Source organism: Lichenostomus cassidix, chromosome 8 (assembly GCF_008360975.1).
Source record: "Lichenostomus cassidix isolate B80296 chromosome 8, HeHo_3.0, whole genome shotgun sequence".
Classification (NCBI taxonomy): Eukaryota; Metazoa; Chordata; class Aves; order Passeriformes; family Meliphagidae; genus Lichenostomus; species Lichenostomus cassidix.
The window spans coordinates 29,439,582-29,452,736 of NC_139489.1; the positions used below are offsets into that span (position 1 = coordinate 29,439,582).

General features: G+C 43.4%; 1 long non-coding RNA gene across 1 annotated transcript in view; it reads right to left on the minus strand.

Moving 5' to 3' along the window:
* LOC146434231 (uncharacterized) overlaps positions 1 to 13,098 on the minus strand; it is a 28,819-nt gene extending 15,721 nt beyond the window's left edge. Inside the window, exons 1-3 of the long non-coding RNA XR_014853872.1 lie at positions 8,276 to 13,098; positions 7,075 to 7,257; positions 5,428 to 5,617 (exon numbers count right to left, since the gene is read on the minus strand). This is a non-coding gene — a long non-coding RNA (uncharacterized LOC146434231). The remainder of the gene's footprint in view (positions 1 to 5,427; positions 5,618 to 7,074; positions 7,258 to 8,275) is intronic.
* Positions 13,099 to 13,155: the final 57 nt, after the last annotated feature.

Below are 13,155 nucleotides of genomic sequence, written 5' to 3' on the forward strand. Positions count from 1 at the left end.
GAGCCAGGGCTTGATCCTGCCCTGACTTGTGCTTGTGGTTCCTCCCAGGGTTATTTCCAAGGAAAGGAACTTGGATATACCTCCCACCTAAGCACTAATTTATGTCTCTGTATAACTCACACAGTGTCCTGCTTTTGGGCTTGGATAGAATTTTGACACATGGGTATGTATGTGTGTATATATATATATATATACAGAGAATTAAAAAGAAACTATATTTGTGTTCTTGTGTGTGTTTCTGGGTGCATTGGTACAAATCAACTTTTATTGTTTTATTTATCACATAAATATAAAAGGATATGAAATGTGTATATCATATAATCAGTGATGTGACTTCAGCAAATCCAGTCTAAACTGCTGTAAAGCCACCACCCCACAGAGACCCAGAACTTAGAATCCTTCAGATTGGAAAATCCCTTTAAGATCATCAGGTCCAACCATTCCCTCAGTACAAGGCCACCACTAACCCATGTCCCCAGGCACCACATCCAGAAGTGTTTTGAACTCTCCCAGGGACAGTGACTCCAGTACTTCCCTGGGCAGCCTGTACCAACACTTGACCAGCCTTTTCATGAAGGAATTTCCCCTAAACTGGGGTGCTCTTACTCTTTGAGACAAGTCAAGTACCTGGGTGCTGGAACCACATGTTGGAAGCCACCCAATACAGAGTGGCCTCTGCAAATCCATAAGAGCGAGTTGGAGTGAGGAGAGGTGCCATAAATTCCTCACTTGATAAGCCTGACAGTAAATATGCTGGACTTCAATCCCTAAAACTAACTGCTGAAATTCCCCAGCCATGGCATGGATTGCCAGGTGACCTGGGGCAATTCCCAGGCATTCTCCACACTCTGTGCGTATAATGCAGAGGTCTGGCTCAGCTAGGAGATGCTGTGATCACAAACAGGACAACACACATGAGCCAAACCTCTCCTTCTTGGGATCATGGCAGAGACCCAGGAGAGGAATGAGAGGATGTTACTTCAGAAGAGCAGAGAGTTCCCTTTGAAGGCACAGCCAGCCCAGGTTAGATCCCTGGGACAGAAGTCAGAGCAAAACAAAACAAGGTTCAAAAGCAAGTACACGGAGACCAGGTTGTTACAGCTCTGAAACACCACAGCGAGGCCAAGGAAAAGCTGGGTTTAGTCATCAGTGGTGGTTTTGCTGATCCAGCTGGGATTTCACAAGGTACTTTAAAAAGAATTTCAGTTGCACCCTGTACCTGCGTTTATTATTTTTTCAGCTTACCCACTTTCATAGGCTTTAATATTTAATTGACTATAAATGAACACATTTCCGAAAAAGTGGGAGTGTTGCCTGAGTTCCTCATTTTTTCCCTCTGCTGCTAACAATAATTTGTTTCACTATTGCTTGAATAAGACAATTCTAGTACTTTCAACCTGAATTTTAGATGCATATAATCAGATATACATCTCCCATATTGTGTAACATCATGTCAATACCAGAGATTAACACAACTTCTGAGCATAGCCTTCTTAGCATATGAAAACTTAATGTTTTGCCCAAATCTCCAGTTCTTGGGAAAACTCATTGCTGTTTCTCTTCGGTGTTAAAAAGCAAATCTGATTGAAAGTGTATTTTTAAAAAGCCAGTGGGAAGTTAAAAAGAGAAGTCACACACATGACTCATGGTCCTGGAAACAGCTGTGCTGCTTTTGGTGACAAAGGGCTGGGTTTAGGCCTTATATAACTCCAGTAAAATCAATATACAGCAAACATACTGGGCCAGAAAGGAATCTGAGCCCAGATTTTAAAAATTATACAAGCTGTCACCCCTCGTATCTTTAAATGGGGGTTCTTTGTCCCGCAAATACCTAATTTGCTGTCATGAGTACTGTGTTGGCAGTAGATTGGGTCACTTGTAGGTGACAGATTCAATGTTAATCTTTGCTGTATCTTGAGGGTTTAACAGAAAGAGGAGTATGTTGGTCCACAAAAAAATGCCAAAACCCCAGCTGCACCCAGCCTACCTGCAGGCATCTTCAGGAGAGATAATAAAGGCTCAATGGAACAGCTGTACCACTCCCCTGAAAAGTCAGTCTCCAGAGATCTCTGCACGTCCTCACAAAATTGCTCCTTTCCACACCTCAAAAATACTCAGGAAACCAGAGCAGGAATGCTGGGTGTCTCTTTTAGGCACAAATTCTATTTGATACATAAAATGCTGGGCCTTGAAAGAGTAAACTCCTCTTCAGTACATATTTGAAATGGTTATGGTTGTGCCTGGCTGTTTGCTTCCCAATGCACCTGACAGTGTTTTATCTGGTGTTTATGCTCACAGTAGTCTGTCCACAGATTATCAGGTACTTACCACTGAAAGCTAAAGTAAATCCAAATATCTGAGATACATATTTAGGAACCCCAGGCCTCTTTATATAGTGCCCTTATGGCACTGGTCCATCTCACAGACAACGGACAACAGAAAATGCTGTTTCAGGCAAGCCCATGAGCTACTTCCTGTGGTCCCTCCTAATGATCCAAGTAAGAGGATACATATCTGACTTCCCTGTAGTAGCTATTATGTACCTGGCATCCATGAAATTCTGTTAATCCCATTTCAAATCAGCCTCCAGCACCTCCTCTGGAAATAAATTCCAGAAATTACATTGGGATGACATGCCATTTAAAGAAGCACTTTCTTCAATTAAAGTTTTAAATCTACCTCGTAATGTTTCAACATCTGTCCCATTTCACTGAGGGATTTAGTGAATAACAAGGTTGCTCTGCACCCACCCCCTTCATCCAAGGCCAGGCTGGACAAAGCTTGGAGCAACCTTGTCCAGTGGAAGGTGTCCCTACCCATGGCAGGGGGTGGAACAAGAGGAACTTTACAGTCCCTTCCAACCCAAATGTCCTAGGTTGCAATATAGATGTAGTTAAGTATTCTATTACCACCAGCTGTGGGCAGTTAGCTGCTATCACCTGCTAATGACCCACTCCAAATGACAGGCAATGGGCCATCCGTCAGCTGTTACCAGCTGCTAATGACCCACCCCGGATGACAGACAATGGGCCATCAGGGACCCACCGTGTGACTCATGGACTTATCCCATTGTGAGATGCTCTGCCCAGGAGGGAGGAGCCAGGTGTTCCCACCTGGATATAACCTGGCCTTGGAACTGCCTGAGCTAGCCCTGTCTACTGGGTTCCCAGAGGACGAGAGCTACTACTGGATCTTCAGCTGGAGACCAGACCTTCACAGGATCACCGCTTCAACTGGACTACTTCAGTTGGGCTGCTACTACCACCCTAACAGGGTGTTAGGTTGTATCTGACTTTGTCAGTGCTTTTCCTTGTATTATTTCACTTATTTTTAATTTCAATCTTGACTTGTGATCTCCCACTGGTTTGTTTTCAAACCAAGACACCAAACTGTTCTGGGATTCTGGGATCCTGTGATTCATTACTTTGTACTTATTTTGGAATCCTATGATTCATTACTTTGTACTTATTTTGCCCTACGGATAATGACATAAATATAAGTAGCCCCTCTGTGATATGGCACTGCCTGAGCTTCTCCTGGTCTTACATACCAAGCCAGCCTCATCCAGGGACACACTGGACATAGCACTGCTATCCCCATACCACAGCCCATTGTCTGTTGGCTGTAGTAGCAAAAGGAGGTGTAAGAATCACCAGCCCCTGCCCATTTTCCCATGCAAAATCAACCTGCTGAATGATTCAGGCTGAAAACTATGATAAACTCCTCAGAAAGTTAGGTGATTCCATTGTGCATTGGAGTATGCCCCAGCACATAACTGCATTGGTGTGAGGAGTGATAAAATGCATGGTGGGGTTTGTAGGGGTTGCTCTTCCTGACCCTTTGTTTCTTCAGCTGGATTTGCAGAACTACAGCAACAGTGCTAACACGTGATGTCTGTCATATTCCTATTTTCATAGAAACAGATCTAGATCATCCTGAAAAAACTCCCTTTCTTTGTTATGAATGGAATGACCGGTGACTGTAGAATATGTCCCCTTTGCTCCCTTTTCACCCTAGTTTGCAGAACCCTGTAGATCTATGTCTAACTGAGGTGTGTGCTGAAGTGCTTGTCCCATAAACCTGAAGTTACAGCAGTTTTTGGATTTTTTTCTCTGGTTTGGTTTGGCTTTTTAATTCTGAAGTTCAAAATCCTGGAAAGCTTGGGAGTGTTTCCTTCTTCCATGTACTTCACCAAACTTTTCACTATGACCATGCCATTACCCATTCTTTCCCCAAATATACAGTTTCCCAATCCCAACACTGAATTTTTCAGAGAGGTGGCTAGGAAATATAAGAATATACCTGCACAGCAATACCAGCCAGTTATTCTGGCTATCAGCCTCTACTGATGACTATAAAAAGCTCAAGTTTTTAATCTTATCCAAATGATAATAATATTTCTGGATACTTCTTCCCTGAGATCGTTCAGTAGATCTTATGGTTTTCCATATTCATAGGGTGGTTCTCTTCTAAATGGTCATACAGAAAAGACGTTTAACAGGCACGACAACAGAACAGCTTTAAGGTAAAAGAGTTAATACAGGACTTGGGTGATCCCAATTTAACTCAGTTTTGCTCCATTCTTACTTTGTAAGTTGAACCAATCAATGATATGGCCTTTTTGAGCCTCAGCTTCTTAAGCAGCAAAATGAGGTCTATAAATCTCTGCAAGCTGCTGTGAGACTACAATCACTCATCTTGGTGATGGGATCAGAGATTACAGTGGGGGAAACTTCAAGTAGCAGAATTCCACATAACGATGGGGTATAATCCTGATTCACTCATAAAAAGGAAGTGACCACAAAGCCAAAAGGAATGCAGGTTTCACTGACAGATTTTAAACTGGAGTTTACAAATGGTTCTGCCACTTCCCCTTTCCCATCAAACACATTTCAGATCCCCTTCATGTACATGCAAAAGCAAAGATAAGGCATCCCATAAAAGCATCACAAGGTAATCTCTACTCTCTACTGAAGAGTCAGTAATTTATCACCTTGGGGTTTGCCAAGTGGCATAAAAGCAGGCAATGGAAATTACTGAAGAAAGGACATTCAGAAGACAAGCCATAAATGAACAAGAGGCAAAAAATAAGAGATGAAGAGAGATTATCAGTTTTGGGGGAACGTGAGACAACTTTCTCAGTTTCTATTTACACCTTCAAGCCTCAGCAATAGAAAGTGGACTGATACACAATGAGCATCTTTTCTGTTTGCTCTAGTACCTACCAGCATTCACAAAAGCTGAATGCATACTCTATTTTTTTGAGTGGCTGTGTGACTTTTGAGGTCTGTGTGTATGATCTGAACACAGCTTGCAGAAAACCACTTATGCCTTTTTCTCTTTCCCCAGATGCATATCATTCCTAATATTGGAAACCTGCATGGTAATTAAGAATGTAAAACTGTAAGTAAAATATGCTGCAATTACCTGAATAATTTGGTTCAAATCAGCTCAGAGGATGAGTGAAGTAAAAGCTCTCACAGTCAATTATTTCCCACAGCTCCACACAGGGCCAGTTCTTGTTCCAACCAAATTCAAAGGTAAACATGATTTTAACCCTGACAGGAGTAGGAGCTTGCTGCTGACTGGTAGGAATGGATGGCTGCAGTCTGTGAAGCTGGAACAAAACACACCAGCAATTGTCTTAGCACCACAAACATTTACATATCAGCATATTACAAACTCTTCATCTTAAGTATGGCAGTAAAGTAACTGCGTCCTTCATTTGACGGTCAACATAGGGTATTTCATCTTAATAAAACCAGCCCTCCTGGTTTTAATAACTTGCTCTCCTGACTATCCTGGTATGTACAACATGTTCTTTTACATGTTCTTCTTACAGCATAAAGAACATCACTATGAAATGCACAGATACATTCATACATTTAAAGAAATAAACTGGGCTTTTCCCCACAGTGTTTGGGCAGCTAACAGCACTATTAATATCCAGTGTAACACGAGGCAGCCCGTAGTGGTTCTCCCTCTCTGGGCTAAAAGAATGGAGCCAGAAAGTGAGATGCATGACCTTATGATGGAATTTGCAGCCCTCAGAAGAGCAGGTGTACGTGACACTCCATGTGTGTCAAATACTCTTGTTGCAGCTCCCCATTGGCAGACATCATGCTGGGATTTTAATGTTCTCCACCCTTTTTGTCCCCTCTCAAGGCTGGGCAGTAATTCAGATTCTGGAAAGGACAGTAGCGCTGCAGGAGAAGTACTCCCTGCTCCAAATGTGCTCATTTTCACTTTCCCCCTTTGCTGTTCTACCTTCCATAACCTTTCCAGTGCTTGTCCTGCTTGTACTCATGTGCATGTCTTCAGAGTGCACTGCATTTTGGTTAGGCAGATGTTTTGTGACTGTATTAATAGCAACCTGAGGCTGCTCCTGTGCAAGAATTGATTCCTGATGATATAAAAATATGCACTGACAAGCTCTAAAATAAGACCACTTTGTTCCTGTTTACTTGTATTTAACTGGAATATTCTCATTAAGGAGAAACATTAAGGAGAAACTCCTGTCCTTTTATTTTAATGCTGATGATTTCCTTAGTATAAACAGGTCATACTACCGATATTATATATGAACCTCTCCCACTTAAAATGTCAGAGATTTGCTCGAATTAGCAATGCAACCAGAAGCTCCCAGCAGAATATGAAACACAAGCTGGAAGCAGTGACGTGCTCTGTTTTCAAAGGCAGCGTGCACACAGAGCGGCCTCAGCTGCCCCGGCTCTCCTTTCACCCAACCATTAAAGCAAATCCTGCTGCAATAGGGAGTAAAATAAAGTCTTTCTCGCATTCCTTACACAGCCCCTGTCCCCCCTATCCCTTCCAGTGATCCCTAGCCTCCCCCAGGCTCCAGGGAGAGCAGGCACTGTGGAGGAGAGGTAGGCAGTGAAGATCCTGCCCCCACACAGATATCATGAGGGAGCACTTGGGTTGAGGCAGTTCAGCTAAAAATCACAGGTATTTCTCTAACCTGCCCTTAAATAGCATTCCCATTATCTGCTCTTTGCCACAGCTCCCTCTCTCCCTCCCAGGTACTGTGGATCAACCCACGCATCAGACACACACCATATGCTGCACTTGCAGAAGTCCCCCAAAAATTCTGATGACTGCAGGCTGCCCTGATCTTCTTTTCACTGTATGCTCTCTAGATTCAAGAGCTGGAAAACTTCATTTCTCTCAGTGATGCGAGTCCTTGCACTTTGGTGATGTCAGTCAGGTCAGACAGCTCTCTCCATGCGGTCCAGTCAGCTGTGGAAACAGACACCACCAAAAAGTGAAACATAAGTATGAAATAGATACCTTCTCCTATGCATTTCTATGCTGCAGCATTAATTTACATACAGCTCTGAGGTCTTTGAACAGAAAGTGTTACAGAAATGCAAAGTACTCAGAGTTATATGAAAAAAGAATTTCAACACAAACTCTACCTTCAGTTCAAAGATCTCATTTCCACTGAGATCCTCAAGCCTATCAAAACCTACAACCTATGGCAGGTTGGGTGTGGCACTCCCCAGCGCTTTTGGAAACAAATCACACCAATAAAAGACACCTGTCCCAAATGTAAAACATAAACCTTCCCCCCCCAATGCTGAATGTCCTACTGACATTGCTAAAATCAAAGAGGATCCATGTATCAGAAGGTTATTTTTTCAGACACTGTCAAGCTGCAGCATAATAAAGAGTGAGAACACAGTTACACAGTTAAAATAAATTTCTGTGTTCTTTGGAGTAAGTTATGAAGTCAAACATTAATTCATTGCTCTTGATCAAGAAACAGCACAGTTCATCTTTGGCTCGTTCCTGTACTCATCAAAAAACCAACCCTTGAGGATGAGTTTGCATTAATTCTTCTACATTTTTCTTCTTTAAAAATTAAATTACTCATAGCATTACTATGACTGGAACATATAAGCAGAATTTAAGGGACATCAGAAATATATTCTCCTGCTTGTGGAGAAATTACAAATGCACAGTCCAACAATACACAGACAATAATTTTGTCCTCATAGCTTATGATGTTAGTACTAATTTTAAAAGCAAAAGGATGAAGGATGCCGGGTTCTTCTGTAAAAGCTGGAGGAAGGGCTTTGCTTGAAAAAAAAGGCCCCACCACATAAGCTATAGACCTTTCAGTATAAATCTTCAGTCATTGCCTGGAACACTTTCTGAGCTTATGATAGAACAGGATGCTTCATTCCCTTTTGCTCTCCCAGAAAAGCAGCTAAATCCCTACCTGGTCACTCTTTATGTTATTTTAAATGCCCACCTGTCTCGCAGCAGGAAGGACAGGACATGTATCCCTCACAGCCACAGGATGTGTGGGAGCAGACCTGACCCTCTAGGCTGTTGGTGCCGTGGGCCTGCTCCAGTGCAGTGTCCTGGCGTTTCTAATTAGAGCCATCCCTTAATGACCACAGCAGGGATGCAGGAAGCTGCAGAACACACCACTGGCAAGGAGCAGACTCTTCCAGCTGTGGTGGCCTAACAGCAGTCTCCGATGCTTCCTCATGAGAGGCTGGGATTTACACATCTCCCTTTCCTGCTCTAGCATCACCCAACACAGCTCTTCCTAGGGATAGAGGCAATCAGGTCTCCATTTGTTTTCCAGAGATTTCTCAGCATTACCATTCTTAATTAACATTCTGATTTTTCACTAGGACCATGAGTGAAAGTAATGAGGCAGCTTCAGATGGAGAAAACTAAAAAGAAGGAAAAGCAAACTGGGAGCTACCAGGCTGCAGTACAGCCAGCAAACATTTAGTGAATGCAGCTCCAAGGACAAGTACAAAGCTCTTACTTGCGTGCACAGTCAGAAGCTGGCAGAAAGCAGAGGGGTCAGGAAGGCAAACAATTCAAGTGCAAAGTGTTTTACTGCAAACCTCTGAACAGGATGTTTCAGCCAAAGAAACTATTGTCCTTATGGAAGCAAGAGAGACATACAGGTGTATGGAACGAGTCAGCGTTTTTGTAATGTACAACCAGAATATATTTGCACATATCACCACCCAGCAACCACAAATTAATACAGCTGGAAAGCTTTTCAACTAGGCTTCCAGTCCTACAGGACCAATAACAAAACTTCAAGTTCTATAAGAAAGCCACAAACTACATGATATTTTTAAAGGCTTGTTCCTGATCAGAAGCTCTTGAGCATGAATGGAATGCATCCAAAGGACCAGACTTTAGTCCAGTCTTCTTAAAATCATAGAATCCCAGAATGGTTTGGGTTGGAAGGGACCTTAAACCTCATCTTGTTCCACCCTCTGCCATGGCCAGGGACACCTTCCACTATGCTAGGTTGCTCCAAGCCCTCTTCAACCAGGCCTTGGACACTTCCAGGGATGGGGCATTCATAAATGTGCCACCACAAATGTTTGGAATCAGATCTGAATATCAGCTTTGGATTTGTTTGCTCCAAGAATGACAACGGGATAGGTACTGCTTTGTGAACACATCCATACTTCTGAACTGATGCTACATCTGGGTTAAATACTGTCCCAGGCCAAGAAATATAACTTGTAGTATAAATAAAGGTAGTATCTCCATGCCCAAAGTAGATCTGCGGATGATTGCCTGGGGAGAATTGTCTTGAAAGAGTTATAAAAGCTGTAATTTTTCTAAAATTGTAGCTATTTTCTCTGTGCAAGATATATCTGCAGCTGGGAGCTCACATGAGGCTCCAACCCAAAAGCTGTCTTTGAAATGGAAGGATTGATCCTTCAAGGACTGGTAGTTTTTAAAGAAGGTTTTTTTTAAGACATTAACTTAGCAGCTCTGTCAGAATCCTCTGTACATTTCTTATGGACTTCATCCAATGGAATTCACTAAAGAGACTTCTGCTTGCTTAATGGAAATGAGACAAGACATAATATATTGCCTTGGTGTGGCAGACAGTCTCTGGCTTTCTGTCCAACACAAGTCAAGGAAGGTGACTGTGGTAGAAGAACGGTGTCTCCTGAAATGAAGGGGAGTTATTTACATTGTTCAAGAAAGATGAGCAGAGATTTGATAGAGAACCTGCCATTAAAACGTAAGACCATGGCTATTAAACCTGGGTCTTTTAATGCTCCTTCATAGTGCTTATAAATTTCCTACATTCTTTGTTCCTATGTAAAGAATTTATTCAAGACTATCACTGCTTTGCCATGGGGAAGGAAAGGAGATTAACTGCCCTGCTCAGAGTAGCTCGTATCAGCCAGCCAGATGGCAAACGATGTGTCAGAATTTACAGGAAAAAGTCCAATGTGCACCATTAATCCCAACCCAGCCCAAACACTATGAAAATGTCACTGCTAAGGACTCTGAGAGCCAAGGCATGGACAAAACATGTTCTACACAAGTACTTCTGCAACCGGAATGATTATCAAAACCCTTTCTGAAGTGCAGTAAGGAAAAGTTATGGAACAAGTAGATTGGTGGAAGTGATAATTACACACAACACAAGTAAACTTCAATTGCAATACATACCTCCATATATTTTAAATATATACATGATAAATGATATTAAATAGTATTCGGTTTCATGAAGTATTTTGTCCATCCACAGAAACAATTTTCTGTTTAAAAGAAGAGCAGGGACCAGATTCCCTGGCTAGTGGTGCTGCACTACACTGAGCTGTGCTAGTCACTTCTACAGAGAAACACTATGTGACTCTGGATTTACAGGCATTTTGTAGAGCAGCTTATGAGGAGAAAAAAAAAAAGGCCTTATTCTCTCTTCTAGGAATAACTTTTTTTTCTTTTATACTTCCTCCATTTTTAGTGCAGCAATCCAAGCCACGTAAATTGCTCTAACCAAATACATTCTTCTCCGCCTCAGGTGGTTTTCATGACAAAGCTCAATAGGAAGCAGAGTTTGATATTACAACATTAAGCCTTTGCAATACCCAGAGACATCAGATCTTTGAATGAGACATGGTGGAGGGTAGCAGAAAAACCACGTCAGGGACACCTACAAACACTGACTTAGGGGGAACACACCATTTGGATGACAAGCAAGAGGGCTTTCCATGCACTAATTAGGAAGACTGTATTTTCCATGGCGGGAGACAATGGGTATGCAGAACATCCAGGGCCTCCACAAGCACAACAATTAGCTCTTCTGGTTCAGCTGACAGTAGCTCAATCACTTGGTATCAACTCAATCCACTGGTCCCTTTCCATAATATGTTTTTCTTTCAGAATCAATTAAGATTTAGCGAAAGTTTCATTGCAAAGGGTTGCAAAGTTTCTAGCCATTTGAAATGAAGATATTTGCCTGTCATAGAAGTACCTTCCAGCATCACAGGATCTCATCCAGAAGAAGGGTGTTTTAGTGATTTAAAATAATTTCATGTTGATCACAAAGCAAGGAGAGGAGGAAAAACTTTTTTTTTTTTCCCAGTGAATTTGGGTGATCAGAACACTATTAGCCCAAAGGAGAGCTGAGTTCCTGGCCTAGCCCTGCTTCACAAAATCCCAAAAGTGTTACCCTGTCACGGGGGTCTGTGTGGAAAGAACTGGGAACACTCATCTGCTCACTGTGCTATGGGGAAGCTGCTGCTCCTGCTCTCTCGCCGTCATATGTGGTGGCTGACAATGAAAATTGATGGTGATTCATAAAGGGATCTCCATCCTTAAGAAAACTGGAACTGCAGCTTGCGTAATCCTGAGATTTACTTAATTAGGGACATCCCAGCACAGTTCTGTTTGATCATAATTCCTTCACCTTCCTCACCCTCCCAGCTTTGCCTTTGATTAGCACAGGCTTGATAAGAAACTTCATTCAAAAAGAAAGAGGAGAGTGGGAAGGCAACCTTGAGGTGTGGCTGGTGATTCAAAAACTGAAAAGAGGCAGTGGGAATGTCTCAGAGAGGTGGGAAGTTGGGATTGTCCTGTTTGCTGCAGGCAAGGTGAGAAGCTGGAAAGGGCTCAGTTGAGGCCATGATACATGTGCAGGTGAGGAATACACCTACAGTACCTCTGCCTGCTTCTGATGAGACAAGATCATTATTTTCAGTATTCTGAAGCACTTTCTGTGTGAAACTTCAGAATGGCCGAGCTTCAGTGTTTTGAAACATGCTTCTCCACCGAGATTATTGAAGAATGTTGGAGAAACAGGTATATATTATAATACATGACAAAATATCACGTACATTGCACAGCTGAGACACTGGAGTGGTATCTAACATAATCTACAGGTTTCCTATTTCCTGCCCAAGGCGGCTTCTGAATCCAGAGGAAGCATTCAGGGAAATTGCACTGGGAAGTACACACTGCCTTCCAGGTGACCTTGGCACTGCAAATCAGGAAGCAAACATGGATCCTCAGACTTCACCCGGCCCATGGATTATTTATGATGATCTCGCAGCAGCTCTCAGGCCCAGCTATGAATCGGGAGCTTGCATGCAAACACGTAACAAACAGACAGGGCTTCAAATACCCCTCGTTTATCAGCAAGGATGTTTAAAAATTCATTTCCCTGGAAAGATGGAATTTATCTTGAGTGTGTGGGTATATTTCTCATCCAGTTGGGAAAATGCTGTTCCCAGAGGGATTATAGTGAATGGAGTGAGGTGGGATGGAGCTGGCATGGCCTCACACAGAAGGCAAGCTGCCAGGGAGAGTTCCCAACATTAAACACGGTATTTTTTGGTCAAACAGAGATGATGCCTTGAACTACAGCCCAGACTGATGAGTCGTGGCTGAGGGAGTGCTATGGCCGAGGGGGAGCAACGGCTAAGAGGGAGTACTGGCTGAGGAGGTGAAACGGCTGACTGGGTGTTATGGCTGCGGGTGGAGCCATGGCTGAGGGAAAGTCGTGGCTGAGGAAGAATAATGACCGAGGGAAAGCTGAGGTGCTGACATGGCTGAGGGAGAGTTACGGTGAGGGAGTTATCAGGTCAACGGGGGTCTCATGACTGAGGAGAATACGCAGCGCCAGGTTTGAAAAACAGAGGTTACTGAACCATTTGTGCTCGGGGCTGAGCGCTGCAAGCACCGCTCGCGGCGGCAGCCGGTACCGACAGAAACGGCCACGGCGGATCGGCCCCGGCCACCTCCGCCGTGTCAACCCCCACGACCACGGCGCCACTTCCCGCCGGCCCTGGGGCGGAGGGGCCGCGATTGCAGCGCCCTCGGGCGCGGGGGGCGGGGCGGCCGGACTCG